Genomic DNA, 14,377 nt, shown 5'->3' with positions numbered 1-14,377 from the left:
ACATGTGGTACCAGGAAGAAGAACTGGGGAGGAGCTGGCAAGGCCGGTGCGTGCTCCTGCCTTGGACACTGGGTCCTACTTGGGCCCAGCACCCTGTTTGTTAGCCCCCCTTCAAGTACTGGCTAGGGTGTTACTCACCCAGGGCACCCAGGGGCTGCTGTCTAAACAGTTTTGTGGCCCTTCCCTACCGCTGGCGGGACCCCCAGAACCACCTGCGTTCAGTCCTGCAATGAGGAGGGTCACAGCTCTCTGACAAGCAGGCACTGGGGCAGCCTGCGGGTGCCATTCTCCCTGATGGGGCAGACCCTTCCCCACACAGCTTTGCCAGGAATGATACTGATCTCCCGGTAATTGTCAGGCGAGACTGTCGCTTTTTACCTTATTAGGGTGCTTCTATTTCCGGCGTGTTCCCAGGAAACCAGCGTGGTACTGTCAGGCGTGGGCTGTCCCTGACATGGAGCTTGGGGACCCTGAACCCTGCCGTGAACCCCTGACGCCCCTGCAGACACCTCCGATAAGCAGCACCCCCACCCACCCACTCCGTTGTCACCCAGAGAGACCCTTCTCAGCTTTGGAGCCCTGGAAGTTCTGCCTGCCTGGAGCTCCCAGCTCAGAGATGCCCCCCCCAACCCCAGTGTGTACCGGGAACCAGGTGCTCAGAGGTCTCTACCCACGGTCTCTACCCATAGGCTCTGCCTCAGATGTCACCAGGTATGGGCAGCTGCTTCAGTCCAAGTTAATTACATTAAATGGATGGAACAACTCAGGCCACAGGGGCACGAGGCACCTACCAAGTTACAGGAGCCACCTACGGGTGGTAGCTTCTCCTCTGCCCATTGCAGGAGGCTCCGCGGGATGACTCAGGCCTGGAACTGAGTCAGCCAGGGGAGTGGGTGCTTCCAGCCAAGGCCACCGGTGGGTCCTTCATGCACAGTGTCCCCCGGCTGGAGCCTGGCCTTCCTGCCTCTGGGTCAGGATGACACACCCTACAGGGCTCCCAGAGGACCTTCTGTGCCACCCAGAGGCAGGGCATTGGTCATGCTTACAGTGGGCCCTGGGAATGAACAAGTGGAACATATGTGAGGATGGCACAGGACCGGGCAGGTTTTCGTTCTGTTGTGCAGTGGTCCTTGTGGGCCAGAGTCCACTTGAAGCAGCCACGTGTTCCACGCCTCGCACATGTCGTCACTTTATCTCACGTGGGTTGTCCATGTTGTCCAGAGACCAGTCTGTGGAGAAGAAGGAGAGAGGCCGGGAGAAAGGGAAAGGCCAGGTGGAGCGGCACAGTAGCTGTAGCAATAGGCTCAAACTAGATCAACCTGACCACGACCCAGGCCAGGGCGTGGTTTCCTAGAGAGAGTTGCTAGGGGTCAGAACCCAGTGGGTGGAGGCTCCAACAGCAACCGCACACCGCAGCTCAGCACTGGACGTCCAGGTCGTCCACAGGACCCAGAGGTCTGTCAGCGCAGATGTCCCTCGGACACCGCCGTGGAAGTGTTTTGAATTGTAGCCACCTTATAGGACAGAGCAGAATGCCCCGGTGGGTTTCGGAGACGATAGAGCGATTGAATCAGAAAGCCCCATCAGAGCCCTGGGAATCTGCATTTTGAAAATCCTCTCCCCCATTCCCTCTCTCTGTAGTGACCACTAGCAGGTGAGATGGTTTGAGATGCGTGACCAGGCTGTGGGACTGGCCTGACCTGCCTGTCCACCATCTCATTCTGACTCTGTCCCCTCTCATGGGGTGGCCAGGCTGCCCCCCAGCCTTAGGAACTACAGCGAGGAGAGAAAGTCAGCCTCGGATGGAGAACAATCTGCTCTGAGCAGATGCAGTGAGAGAGGGCTGCTTCCTTGTGTTGTCAGGAGGCCTGACATGCAGAGGTGAAGCTTGGGATGCTCCTCCCACAGACCCCTTTCCCTGCAGTCGAAAGGGACAAGAGAGGGAACTCCTGCCTGGCCCTGCATCATCTTCACGAGCTTTGGTCTTCTTGAGTGCACTGTGTGACCACCGTGAGTCCTGAGTGTCTTGGAGCCTGGGGGACTTGTCCTCCACCACTATCCCACCCTGTTCTTTTGGGATCCATATGTCTTCCATGGGCTAGCTTTTGGAAGCAAACCTCCAGACCCAGCTTCCCGTAGCTCAGCAATGTCTGACCAGATTTCACAAGCAAGACTCACAGAACACAGCACCATCTGCCTCTCAGAAGCACTGTGTGCTGCTTCGCCTGACCTGGAACATGCCCTGGGTGGGAGGAAGGTTTGGAGACGGGCTGGGACCACAGCAAGCCAGAGGGTCCCATGCACTGCCCTGGCACCAGAGGTCCTGGGCTACTACCCCCTTCCTTTCTGGGTTCTGCCTCCAGGCTGTGTTGCCTCTTAACTGTGCATTCATTTTCTTTCCCTTATGGAAAGCTCACCCTTACCTATGCTGAGAGCTACATTTATTTTTATCTGTTATTTATTCTCCTGACTCATGAAATTGCACCCTTCAGGATGCCGGTACAAAATGTTTGGGGGGAAAAAATTAGTCAAAGATGCATAAAGTGGATGAAAGATGGGAGGCCTCTTTTATCTCCTCAAAATATGAATTTAAATACTTGCACTTTGTGATTCTGAAAGAAAAATTAAATACAGAATAAGCACAAAAAGAATATATCAAGCTCTCACACCTTCAAACTGAGAAATAAAATAAAATAAAATAAAGAAGAGAAGAGGAAGCGCTCTCCTTCCAGCACAATGGGGTGTTGTTGGCTGAAAGGACAGAAAGAGGGGCGTCTTCTGACTGGGCCTTCAGGGAAAGGCTCCCCTCACCTGCAGGGGACGGTCACAGGACAGCTACTATGGCTGTGTTGATAAGACCTGGACCTGTCTGCAGAGCTGTGGAGGTGCAGTAGGGTAAGCGTTGGGTTACTCAGAGCAAGGTGAGGAGTTCTATGCCACCAGCTGATCTGCAGGAGGAAGACGAGGCTGGGGCAGGAGAGGGATGGGCGCTCCATCCTGGAGATCTTGTTGACTGAAGAGAGGGCCATCGTCCTTGTGAATCCAGCGTGTACCTGTGACATGGGGCAGCCCCTCTTCAAACATGACGGGAGTCGGAGGTGGAAGGGAGACCCCTGGAAAGGTCACATGGGAAGAGATCCTCTGGTCAACCAGAGCACCACGCTGTATCCATAGCCTTGTCTGCTCTGTCTGAGACCCCAGATGGGCAGGGGTGAAGCCACAGGGGTGAGCTGCCCCTGTCACCCCAATTTTGCTGAGTCACTAGCACAAGGGGAGCTAAAGATGGGACTGTCTCGCACACTTCCCTCGTGCTGCTGAAACCGAAAATCCTCACGGCACAGGGTGTGTGTTCCCACCGTTCAGTGGGCTGGAAGCCACATGCCGCCGCTGGAGCACAAGAGGAGGCCTTTCTCCGTTGACTTGGGAGACTTCTAAGCTCAGCTTCTCCAGCCTAGGCACCTGGGGCTTCTCACTGACTGCTCTGCCAGCCCTGCTCGCAGTGCCTGTTGTCCAGCCACGGCCTCTGTCCTGCCGCACTTGCTCACTCTGTATGAAACTCCCCAAGGTGCTGGAGTCGAAATTCACCTTACACGAGCGTTCTGTTTGCTGGTGGAATTTTGTCCACATGGATCGGGGTTCTTTTTACAGCAGAGAGGGATTTTGCTGGCTGACGTTCAGCAGTAGATTACCAGGCCTTTCTTCCATGAATAATTTTAAGGCGCAGCAGCACTATTAGGGGCAATTCCTCCTTCAACGAGGAGCCCCTGGGCAAGCGACAGTTAGAGCACTTATCTGCCAGTGGGGAGCTCAGTGGCTCAACTTCACCCAGAGGCAACTCATGAGCAGGCCTGGGAGAGCTGCTTCCATGAGTCCAGTTAAAGACGCGCTAGCCCCCAAAGGGGCAGGTTCTCAGGGCCATCCCCTCCCCACTGGTGGCTCCCAGCACCGGAGGAGCAGAGAAGAGGGCCTAAACCGGCCACCCGGAAACACAGAGGAAGAAAGGGCAGTCTTGGCTGCGAGTGGAGGGTGCAGACCACAGCCCTGGCTGAGAGGCCTGGGGCTGGGCGGTAGCTGTGCAAGTGGGACGTCTGCTCCAGAGAATAGTCCCCTTGATGTAAAGTCCCGCACACAGCTGGGCGCTTCAAAAGGTCAGCCCTGCCTCTCTTCCCAGACTTCCTAAATTTAAATGAGCTGAGATCTGTCTTCATACAGTCCAAGGCAGAGATGCAGCCCTGGGGGCATGGGGGCACAGCGATGACCTGGCTGGGGGAGAGGTGTGTGGGCATTTGGGTGAGGAGAGTGGGGGCCGGGGCTGAATGGAGGCCATTTCCACACGGGACTTCTGACGATGCGGTCCCGCCAACTACTAAAGCCTAACGGCTACCATCTGGTTGGTTGTAACCCTACAGGCCAGGGCGAAACTGGAGACCAGGGTGAGTCTCCTCTGAGCCTGCGGCTTGACAAGGGAAGAAAGCCTCTCCTTTCTCCGGTGGAGATGCTGCTGGTTTCAAACTGCTGACCTTGAGGTTAGCAGCCCAGCTTGTCATGCAGGATGCCCACAGAGACCCTGCTGAGAGCACAGCGAGATGGTGCCCATTGGGATGGGCGCATTGTAGGGAGGCGAGTAGTGTTCTCCCGAAGCACACTGACCCCAGACCTCAGGCTGCGTCTCGACTGGGGACTGAGGCTTTATCAGTGAAATCAGTTATGATGCTGTCACACAGGATGCATGAGGCCTCAATCCGATGACTGTGTCTTGTAAGGAGAGAAGAGAACAAGGTGGATACACATGGGGAAGAGAGCCCCTCAACTGCAGAGGCAGAGATGGGGAGTCATCCAGGCTTATCGCGCATCGCTGGCATCCACCAGAAGTTGCAGGTGGCAGATGAGGGAGCATGGGCACCGAGCCCTCGGAGTTCAGCCTCCTGCTCTCTAAAACTGATGCATTGGGTTACGACGGTTGACTACGCCACAGGCCACCAAGAGCACAAACGACCTTGAGAAGGACCGTCAGACTTCGCCTGGGAAGATGGGATCAGAGACTTCCTCGCACGTACTTTGGGCATGTTATTAGGAGGGAGGACATGATACTTGACAGGGCAGCAGGCCAGTGAGAAAGAGGAAAGCCCTCACCAAGACAGCGTGGCAGCGTGATGACAGCAACGGGGCTCAAACAGGGCAGCAGCGGTGGAGAAGGCACCAGGCGGCACAGTGGTTCACCCCGCTGTGAGTCAGAACCAACCACCACATCGCCGCTGCAGACCTGCGAGCGAGGGAGGGAGCAGCCATTGTTAGGGACACTCACCCAGTCAGAGGCACTTTGTAATCACAGCTGCCTCCCAAACCGTCCTCCATAGACCCCTACTCCACCCCTGCTTGCTGCCTGCCATCCCTCCAAAACATAATTTCTCTGTTTATAATGTGGAGATCTCAGAGGCTTCTCATGACCTTTCTGCGGTGGCCCACATGGGGACATCGGCAAGGGACATGGAAGAGTTGACTTGCTGGGTGCCCACTTCCTGAGCCTCACATCGTGAGTTGCTGTTGCCATGACCCACAGCAACCTCATGTACAACAGAGAAACACACTGCCCGGTCCTGTGTCATCCTCTCAACTGTTCTTCGGTTTGAGCCCATTGTTGCCTCCTTCTGACAATGCTGGCACTGGCTGGGCCAAGGACATCAAAGGCAACGTGAACGGTGAGCATGACCAAGCAGGTGGACATATATCTGGTTTTGCACATATATCTTTCTCACAGTCTCATCAAGGGCAATGCCCAAGACACAGGGCTTTGTGTGCTCCCAACAGGGGGCCCGCTAAGGCTGTCTGATCCCCAGCCTGGGCTTCTCATCTGGGCTCTTTGTAAAGAGGGTCAACCCAGTTCTCTTCCCCCTCATAGCGGAGGGCGTGAGCTGCGGTGGAAACAAACCCCTTATAGTGAGTAGTTACCTTCCAACACCTGAATACTCGGTGCTGATCAAAGTGGGGCATCAGGGTCAGAGAAGAAAGGCGCTGATGAGCCCAAGAGATCCGAATGGACATCTGGAAGAATGGATGCATGCGAGGGCCTGTCCATGACAAATAAGCCCTCTGGGCGCAGAATTGCAGCCAGAGGGGCTCCCGCAGGGTGCAAAGTTTGAGTGACTCAGCGCAAGGCTAGCAGCTTCTTCCTGGAAGCCAGCGTGGGCGCAGTGCTTCCTGAATCAAAAAGCAATGCCCATGCGGGCAACATTCCTGAGTCACAGGATGCCTTGCACTGAACAGATCTGTGATGAAAGAGAGACACACCCCCACGCGCAGCCTCGCCGCCTTTGAGCGGATACTGACTCATGCCAGCCCTGGAGGGTAGGATAGAAGTGGCCCTGAGAGTTTCCACGGCTCTACCTCCTTAAAGGAAATGAGAAGGCTCATCATTTTCCTACCTGTGACAAAATCCTCTTGAAACTATTGGTTATGCAACACAGCGGTCACTTGCTGGAGTAAGCCATGCCTGACCCAAGCCGGGGTCTTTTCAATGGCCTCATGTGCATCCAGAGCAGGCCCCTGTCAAAGGCAGACGAGTGATGTGTGGCAACTGCAGTGTGAAATTCCCCCATGGACTTCCCGGCGAGCAAAGGGGTCCGTCTTACAAGGGATGCCACCCCAGTGCTCATTAGAGTGAGACACGTGGGACGTCACCCTGCTGACGTTGGGCATGTCCTCAGGAAAGAGCAAGCACGAGATGAGGAGGTCCCGCTTGGTAAAGTGGAGACTCAGCGAGGATGACAGGGACCCTCCGTGGGAGGGTGGCATGGTTGGGACAGTAAGGCACTCAAGCACAGCAGGGGCAGTGAGGGTGGCCCAGGGCCAGGGTATGTTTGCTCTCTTGTATGCGAGGTCACTGTGGTCAGAGGCCACCTCCTGACCACCAACAAGGGCAGCGCACAGCGATGGGGTACCCTTGACCCTGGAGTTTCCACCATCCGTTCACGGAAGGAAGAGCTGGCGGGCTTCTCCCGAGGCATAAGCCCATTCCGGAGGTCAGTCTTGGGAGTGGCTAGCAGATGTCCAGGTAAAGAAATTCCGTTTGAGAGAGTCTAAGACATGGGAGTGAGGAGGAGGGCAGTGCCTTCTCCTTCTCGAAGGGCGTGTACACTATCAAGGTCTAGAGGGGCCTCCAATGCCATCGGCAGACTGTGACCCTTTGTGGTCATTTGCTAAGGCGGGGACAGCCCAGGCAGTCTCCGAGATGCCTCAACCGAGCCTGGGCTCTCCTGTGCGCAGTGGGCTTGCTCCGGGTGTACCCGGTGTTGCTGTCGTCTGAAACCACGAGCAGGGCTCTACCGCTGTCATAAAGTGAACTCTGCCTTGCAAGGCCTTCTTGGGTGACAGGGAGCCCCTGAACTCCAGGCAGGGGATCCAGAATCTAATTTATTTGCAAAGGACTTCCAAGCCCTTTCTTCGGCGGCTTGTCTGGGCGGTTTCCATACCCTAACCTTCCAGTTCACGGCCGAACACACTGACTGTCATTCCATCGGGAAGCTGGCCGCTGTCACTGGCTGCAGAGCTCTGCTCCAGAGGTGGGGGTGGAAGATGAGAGCCGGGCAAAGCACTGGACGGAGAGCTGACTGCGGCGAGGGTGCGATGCCCACCCAGCTAGGAGGGAAAGCACCGCTCCTCTGGCCCTCCCTCTGGAAGCAGTCTCTCATCTGGGAAGGGCTTAGGATGGAAGGAGGAAATAATTTCTGGGCCCAAATCTGCGTTCTCCAGCGGCAGCAGCCCAGCCCACGACCCGAGGAGGAATCCTTCGGCCTCAGAGACGTTTCCATCCCAGACGGGCCTCTTTGAACAGAGACGAATGATGATAATGATGCCGCTGTGCCCGCTCCCCTGGGAGGATGGCCCTGGCCGTACGGACAGCGAGCTCCCTTGGTGTGGGGGCCTCTGGGGGCAGTGGTTTTTTTGTGGAACGAGGGGTCCCATTGCCCTCCCCGGCCCTGGTGGGCAACCCCGCTTTGGAGCAGGGTCACTGCTGACCGTAGTCATTGGTTGCCCACCCACACCACTTTCACTAAGTGACTCACCCCAAGTGGAGAGGGGCCTGGCGCACGCCACTCTAATAAGGAGACAGGTGCTTCCGCTTTAATGGGGCCACAGCGGCCCCCTGCAGAGCCCGGGGGGCTGTGCTTCATTAGCAAGAAGACAGCAGCTCAACTTCGAACCCTTAAATCATTACAGGACTTGGGTCTCAAATGCCTCCCCCCGGGAAGTGGTTTTCCTATGCAGTTTCCCTATTAAGGGACACCACCAAAGATGTATATAGATAGATATAGACACATTATATGTGTGTGTGTGTGTGTGTGTGTGTTTTAAAATCCAAGAAGCCTTAGAATGCTCGTTCTTTCGCTCGTCCACAACGTGGAAAACATGCAGTTCATTGTGCAGTTGTGCCCAATCTGCGGCGAAGTCCACACCGTCAGAGCATGGAGGGACCCTGCAGAGGAAGCCTCATGCACGCCATGCGCCAGCCGGGCTGAAAGCACAGCCACCAGCGCAGCCGAGCACCCCAGGGAAAGGTTCCCGGCCCTTCCCGAGCACAGGAAGCCTTCTAGACTCCTTGGAAGCGAAGCAAAGGGTGGCCACTGAGAACACACTCCCACCGGAACGGAAGGACAGACGGATCTTCAGACGTGAGGACGGCAGCTTCGTCTGTTAGGGAACCCTTGTGGTCCCTTATTTGTCCAAATCCGTCTTGGAAAAAGCTCACCCAGAAAGCTCTTCCATTCAAGCATGGTGAGACTGTCTTACACGCTTTGACCTGCTACCAGGAGAGACCAGTCTCCCTGGAGAAGGACGCCGTGCTGGGTGAATGGAGGGACGGATGGACACGACGGACTGGCACAGGGACTGCAACAAGGGGTGCAAGGGTGGGCGCCGTGGCAGCGGCGCAGGCCCGGGCAGTCTTCTGTGCTGTGATGCCGAGGGCTGCAGAGAGCCTACTCATTGGCTCCTAACCATGACCGCCTAACGAGGAACTTGCTTGGTGGGACACATGTCCACTTGGCGTTCCCTGGTGACACATTCAAAGCTCCAACAGGCCCCATGTGCTCCAAGTCCACTCAGCGCCTTTTCTTCGCTGCCTGCCCCATGCTCGCCAGGTCCTCCGGGAGGCCAAGGAAGGCCGTGTCCACCATTCCACCCACAGGCACCGTGTGAATAAACTAATGAACGAGCAAAGAGCGGATCCCAGCTCCAGAGTCTACCTCTGTTTGTCTCAAGCCAGAGTGGATTTGATGAATGGCTTTGAAAATATGCAGCTTTCTCCATAGGAGGCAGAAGGCTTCTGTTTGAAATATTGGTTTTTATCTTATTTGAAAATAATTATTCAGATAAATATTAATCTTGGGTGACAAAGGAGGCAAGAAGCAGGGAGCATACCAATAAGAAGTGAGAGGCTTTGTCACTCCATCAGTGGCTTGTGTGTAGTTACAGCTCTGAGCAGGGAACTGTGACCTGGGTGTCCTTTGACCGGACAGCCAGCATCATGACGGGCCTTTTCCATGCTCATCCCATGCTTTCTCTTGGCCAGAGCGACTTTGTCCTCAGTGCTGGCCATGGTGCATCAAGGGAATGCAATTCTTGACCTCAGGTCAAGTTTGGCTAAGCCCAGAGCAGAGCCGGACCAGAATCTAGACCCCGGACACTTGGGGAAGTTCCTGTGCAGACAGTCATAAGCCCAGAGTTTCTAGGAATATCTAGGCGAGAGCCTCAAGCCAGGAGGGACAAGGGTGGCTGAGGGATTTTGCAAAAGTTGACAGATGCCAGGTGCACAAGGACTGAGGTGATGGAGAGAGAGGACAACCAAGCCACGAGACAAGGACAGCATGAGAGACCAGGTGATCACCTATCTGTGCATACATGTGCACAATTTTGTGTTCATATAAGCATGAACATTCATGTGTGAGTGCATATGTGTGTTGACACGTGTCTGTGAACATGAATGTGCAGACATGTAAATAGGTACATGGGTGTGCATGGGTGTGCATTTTATGTCTGAGGGTATGCCATACCCATGTGTGTGATGACATGCTATAGGTGCATGTCAATGCGTGCTCACAATATGGTTGTGCATGCATGTGAGCATGGGCATGTAAGTGAATCATATATGTGAATGAATAGCTTGTACATACAGGCACAATTATGGGTACAGATAAGCATGTGCGCATATGCCTGAGTGTGTGAATGCACCCCTATGTACAACCCTGATGGTGTGTGCATAAAAGCACGTGTGCAGGTCTGTACACACCTGCATGATAGTACACACACATAATCAGGTGAGTGCGTGTGTGCCTGTGTGCTTCAAAAAAAGTTGCACAGATGGGAGTTGAGGTTGGTATTGTCCCCAGCAGCCGGCACCACAGAGGCACCAACAAGAGACACAAGAACAAGGAGGCGGCTTCACGGGTAGTGGAGTCTCACTAAGGCGATTTGGGGGAATGAAAAGATTCAGGGGGATTTGCAGTCAAGGAAGAGTCTCAAGAGTGTGTCCCGTGATGAAGGGTGTGACAGGGGATGATTCTCACCATGTTCAGTCCCTGACAGGCCCCACGGGGCACCCCTCCCACCCAACCACCCCAGGCCTGTGTGACAAACAGTAGATACTCCACCTGAAGACTGTGTGATACCAAGTGAGTGGCTACCACAAACCCCTGTCCCTGTCGGTCCCCGAGTGTGTGTCTCTGGCCCTTGGGGTCATTGAGAGGCACCTCAGATGCTTCCTTACCTTGGAAATCGCCTCGCTGCACAGGTTCAGAATAGGCTCATCTTCCTGGTGAATTGCACCTTTCATCACCTGGCGACGTCTTGCAATCTATTTTGATGGTAATTGACAGCACCCTAGACCTTTTAGCTGCAGAAATTAGTCATTCATTATTATTTTATGCAGCCTATAATTTGCCTGGGTTTACCAACATGTACTGTAATGTGTCAATCAAACCGATCTATCGCCCCACTTAATTCTGACACCTCCAAGTCAATCAGCAGCTCTCCCTCCGACTCTGACCGTCCAAACCAGGGCACATCTCCCAAGGACAAAAGAGCAGGGCTTCCAGGAGGCCTCTCAGGCCTGTTGGGCACAAATCCAGGGGTGTGCCACTTGCCCCTAGGGTGCAGGGATTCCTGAGGATGACTCACAGAACTCTGTGAGTGTGGTCTCTGAGGTCTTCGTCTTCCTGCAGTGGGACACATGCAAATGAGGAGACGCTTCATTTGAGGTCTAGGAGGTGCCACAGCACGGAAAGCCCATGTACCCCCAAAGGGGATACTCCCATCTCTATCTCTGTCTGTCACCAACAGGCAGCTCATGGAGTTGATGGGTCTCCTCCTTACTTAGGCACAATGGATTGAGTCAGCTCCCTGCCCTGAAGACAGATTGGTATCTCCAGGGAAGGGGGTTGGGATAGGTGGGGGTGGGGGACACACTCCTCCTGACCTGGCCAGTGCCCAGCTGAATCGTCATTAGCATAACCCCCCAGGTGTGTGGCTGGAGACCTCCAAGAGGACCGCTCCCTGACTGTGGAAATGCCAAGACCAGAGAAGAGATGCTCTCGGTGAAGGTAAATGTGTCTCTCCTCTAAGGATGCTGTCTTCCTGGTTCCCTATTCCTCTTGGCAGTATGCTTCAACTCTCTGATGTAAACACATGAGACACTTCATTTAGTGAAATAAACTCAGCTTTTATTTATCCCTCAATGTCTTTGACATTCATCGTTGAATGGCTGTATCACAGTTGTAACGGCTCTTTGACGATGTAATTCCAATTCAGTCTGCTTTTCTCTGCAGCTATGGAACTGTGGGGTTTGGTAGCCATGTACCCTCATAGCTCTGTGGCTCCTGCTGTCCTAAGTCTGATCTTCATAAGCAATCCAGAAGTCTTTATTCATCTATCCATACATCTATCCATCCATTGATTCATTCTTTCATCCATCCATCATCCATCCATTCACCCATGATTGTAGTTCGAGTGAACCTTTAGAGAACAGATTGGCTTTCCATTCAACAACTTACATCCTTGTTGTTCCTTAATATTGTCGGTGCTCCCCACAGTGCCAACAGCTCTCTTCCCACTTCCCTGCATGTCCCACACCCCATCATCCCTTTTTACCCTAACCTTTCCCCTCTTTGGAGCTTTCTCCCTGGACAAATATCCTTTGATATCCCTTCAGCAGTGCTTCTAAAGAGTTCCTACTTCATTGGTGCTATTGCTTACCATATAGACCTATTATTGAACAGAATGGCAACCCCATGAAAAATGGAAGAGCAACTCAGTCCTGCACCACCACCCTGATATGTTGCTGATCATACTATTGTGAGCCATGGGGTCCTCACTGGCTGATTTTAAGATGTAGAGAGCCAGGCCTTTCTTACTAGACCATCCCATCTGGAAGCTCTGCTGAAATCTACTAGTGGCAACATGCTAGTCTCCGTAGACAAGCAAGTGGTGGCTGTGTGAGACGGCATGGTCAGGAATCGAACCTGAGTCTCCAGCCTGAAAGGCAAGCATTCTACCACTGAACCACGGATGACTGACCCTTTGTAATCTCTAGGGGCAGTCCATTGCCATGCTATATCACTATTGCCTTTTCTCTCCTTTGTCCTCTTTCCTTCTCTCTCTCTCTTCTTCTGGGCTCCTCTTCCTTCCTGTTACCTCTCCCCTTTCACCTTCTCTTCCATCTTCTTCATCCTCTTCTTGAGGCTGAGTAGCTCCCGTACATCAGCCTGTATCCTTCCTAACCCTCCTGCACAGTTTCCACATTGGAGTCTCTGTGCGTTGGTACATTCATCAATATTTATCTCCCCCCCTGTCATTTGGGTAGAGACTTCAAGCCTGCCATTTAATTCATTCATTGAAAATTGAATTTTATTTATAAGATGTTTCGTTCTGAAAGCTCTCTTTGCCTTTCAAGTATGCCTGACCTTTTTGATATTATCTTGTCCTTTTGATGTGTTTAGTCAAACTTTACTTTTTTAAACATGTCAAGTGCACTTACTTTATGCATTTTCAAAATATGAAGGGTTTGGATGTATAGTTTATACAATTTTATTTTTTAATAATTTTTTAAAATATCGTAAAATAAGGTGGCATTTTCATTTCAGACCATAACCTTGTATTCAAAAGTGTAAACTACTAGTCAACCTCCGTCAATAGTTTACCCTTATGCTCCATGATTTCCATCTCCCCCTTATGGGCCATCATCATCAATGTCACCCAAGTCAACAGACATGCAGTGCAACACCTTGCCGCACCGAGCCTCGCTTAGAAACTACGAGGGAACCACAAAATAGCTCATGTCATGGATGGACCTGGGTGTATAATGTTTCCATGTTTTCTTTTTCTTCCTAATACCTTTCACCAATTTTTTGACTTCATAGGTTTTAGTTTTTGTTGTGTTTCTTCTTTTCATAAGTTAAGAGCTGGTATTCTTTGAAGCCCTGTAAGTCACCAAAGGCACAGAAAGGAGGTGTGAGTGCCTTAGCAACATACCTGGGAGTGGTACCATCAGCCACCAAAACCAAACACATCGCTGCTGAGTTGATCGTGATGCATAAAGACCCTATCAGACACGTTAGAACTGCTCCCGTGGGTTTGCAAGACTGCGACTTTTTACCGGAGTGGAAAGTACCCTCCTTCTCCCACAGAGGTGCTGAGGGTGCCAGACTGCTGGCCCTAAGGATGACAAGCCCAAGAGCCACAAGGGATGCCACCCGGGCCCTTGTCTCAGCAAGGACCAATGCTAATGAGCATGTGGACTTGTGACTTGTGTTCCTGTTTCCAGTGGAAATGCCCGCGTCATCCTCGGTGTAAGGTAAACTCCATCCCGGTGTTCTTTTATAGAGAATAGGTTTCTTCCTGGCCTACCTGCTCCTTGAGGGGGGTGGTTCTACTTTATCCGAGTCAGTTCCACCTCCTCGTCCCCCTGCCACTGCCTCAACTTGGCCACAGGGTCTGTGGGATACAAAATATGTTTGAGGCACACCGCCATCAGCAGGTGCTTACTGGATCTGTGCTAAGAGGATTCCGCGCCTTTGCACAAGCTTGACTAAACTGCGTGCTTAGCTTTATACGGTGGGGGTTTTGCAAGGATAACCAGCCCACCCTCTGCCGATAATGGCAGGCCTGCTCTGTATCTCAGCGCTGTCTCTGCCTAGATTCCTTTCCTGTGTGCATATCCTTTCTGCTGCGAGTCCCAAGGCTCAGAGATCATTTCTTAATTCATCCTCTGCCCTCAGCCTAGGTAGCTGTCTGGGGACTGACTTCATAATGCGATCATGTTCTTGTTGTTAGGTGCCAACAAGCAGGTTCTCACTCAGCGAGCCTCTGTGGTCAACAGAATGAAACG

The sequence above is a fragment of the Tenrec ecaudatus genome, chromosome 6 (assembly GCF_050624435.1).
Source record: "Tenrec ecaudatus isolate mTenEca1 chromosome 6, mTenEca1.hap1, whole genome shotgun sequence".
Classification (NCBI taxonomy): domain Eukaryota; kingdom Metazoa; phylum Chordata; class Mammalia; order Afrosoricida; family Tenrecidae; genus Tenrec; species Tenrec ecaudatus.
The sequence above is the reverse complement of the archived record's forward strand: the minus strand, read 5'-3'. Positions refer to the sequence as shown.